Below are 2,685 nucleotides of genomic sequence, written 5' to 3' on the forward strand. Positions count from 1 at the left end.
ACAACCTAATTGGAGACCCCGACGCTTTCCCGGAGCTTTACACCACAATGATTGAGCTCCAAACAGCACCAACCGTCTAGGGCGCCCAAGCACCCAAGAGGAACAAGCTCAAGGGTACCAAGCACCCAAGAGTAATAAGCTTCTCAAACTTCACTTCCATGTATCACCGTGGAGAACTCAAACCGATGCACCAAATGCAATGGCAAGGGCACATGGAGTGCCCAAGTCCTTATCTCCCAAATCCCACCGAAGCAACTAATGCTAGGGAGGAAAAATGAGAGGAAGAACAAGAAGGAGAACACCTAGAACTCCAAGATCTAGATCCAAGGGGTTCCCCTCACATAGAGGAGAAAGTGATGGGTGGAAATGTGGATCTATATCTCCTCTCTCTTTTCCTCCAAAAACTAGCAAGAATCCATGGAGGGATTGAGAGATAGCAAGCTCGGAGAAGGTCAACAATGGGGGAAGAACACGAGCTCAAAGGATAAGGTTGAATGGGGAAGAAGACCCCCTTTTATAGGAGCTCCCGAATCCAACCGTTATGCTCAGAGCCCGCACAGAGCGGTACTACCGCTCCAAGGAGCGATACTACCGAGGGCGGTAGTACCCCTTTGAAACACAACAGCGAGGAGGCAAAAAGGCCAGAAGAACCGTCGGAGCGGTAGTACCGCTTGACCTCATGGTACTACCGCTAGGGGTAGCGGTACTACTGCTAAGGGTAGCGGTACTACTGCTTGCGAGCGGTACTAAAAAATTACATCCGGGCCTACCACCGCAGGACTTGGGACGAGTTTTTGGTCCGGAGCGGTACTACCGCTGTAGGAGCCGCGGTAGTACCTTTCTGGAGCGCTAGTAAAAAATTACATCCGCTCCAATTCGCGGTAGTCCCGCTGCAGCCTTTTCAGAACACCAAAACTGCCACAACTTTTGCAAACGGACTCCGAATTCGATGAAACCAAGTTTGTTGGAAAGCTAGAGACAAGGGCTAACACAATCTTGAAATAAATATCAATAAGAAGCAAATGAGAAAAGGCCCATAAGAAAATGGTGAAAACCATTCCTCGGATAAGACCGGTAAAACCTCTAACACCGAAAACATCATAGAAGACGCATGCGAACTCCGTTTTCGATGAACTCAAGCTTGTCATCAAGATGACCATAATCTCTAAGACTCACAAAGAGAACCAAACAAGAACCAAGAAACATGATGCAAGGATGCAATGGTTTGATCTCTCTACTAACGATACGATCAAGCTACCAACTTGAGAGCCCCCCTTGGTAGTATGGCAAACAATCCTATAACCCGATCTCCCAACTACCACCACGAGACCGGTAAAATAGAAAACCTATCAAGGGCAAACCTTTGCCTTGCACATGGTCCACTTGAGCTAGATGATGACGATCTTGACTCCCTCAAGTTGGACCACCTTTCTTGATTGCGTTGGCTCGATGAAGACTGGATGATTGCTCCTCCATAGTCCACTATGGGTGAGCCACTCTTCGTCACATCATCACAAGTCCATTGACACCACAAGGATGGCAAGATTCAAGCACTTGATCTCTTCGTGATGCTCCACTTGAACTTGCACATGGCAATCTTAATGACGATCACCACTTGATGTCATTCTTTCCATGGATTGTATGATATCTTCCTCTTGACACAAGCCCATGGACACGTACCTAACCCCACATAGAACTCTCACATAGACCACGAGTTAGTACACAAAGTGCAATGGACAATGCTTACCATACCCTGGGATCACTTGATCCCTCTCGGTACATCTTCTACGCTTTGTGAGTTGATCAACTTGATTAACTCTTGACTTAGTCTTGATCAACCTTTAATCTTTCCAACTCTCTTCATTTGGATGATGTCTTGAAGGTAAACATGAATGATCACACAATCTTCTTCTTCAAGACATGCTTGCAATAAGCTCAACACTCACATGACCAATCTTTGGATAATTCCTTAATAGCACCTTGGTCAACTCATAAACTCCTTGAAACCAACACATGGACTTCAAGAAAAGCCTATGGAGAAAACCTTCAAATATAACTCAAGGCAACCATTAGTCCATAGAGATTGTCATCAATTACCAAAACCAAACATGGGGGCACCGCATGTTCTTTAAGACCCGCCCAACGTGCTCACCATGAGATCCTGCCCCCGAACCCCCCTCTCCTTTGCCTCGTTTGCACGTCACAGCCACCATGTCGTCTGCGCCCGAATGCGCCGCTGCCAAGCCCGTCGTCGACGAGGCTCCGGTGACCATTTGGTCCCACGCTTATGCCCGTTGGCCTTGTGAGCGCGTGTAGAACACGTAGGTACTAATCGCTTGTTTCCCCGCGCCCTGCATCGTCGGTTTCGTCGACGTCCGAGCTTCGGCCGCCGCCGAATTCGACGCCGTGCTCAACTCCAGCTAGCTCGCGTCCTCCCACGGCCACCGTTGGATGCGCACGAGCTCCAGCTCGCCGTAGAACCCACCCGCACGACCAGCCATGGCCGGAAACGGCCGGTCGGTGATCGCTGCCGTGCACTGCTTAGCGCCGGTGATTAGTCGCCGGCTAAACCCCATTGTTAGTGCTAATTAACCCCCTACTCTCACTGACATGTGGGCCCCACTGCCTAATTAGTTAGTTAACTTCTCTGTTAGATTAGCACTAATCTCAGGGGGCCCACCTGTC

Source organism: Triticum aestivum, chromosome 3B (genome assembly GCF_018294505.1).
Source record: "Triticum aestivum cultivar Chinese Spring chromosome 3B, IWGSC CS RefSeq v2.1, whole genome shotgun sequence".
NCBI classification, from domain to species: domain Eukaryota; kingdom Viridiplantae; phylum Streptophyta; class Magnoliopsida; order Poales; family Poaceae; genus Triticum; species Triticum aestivum.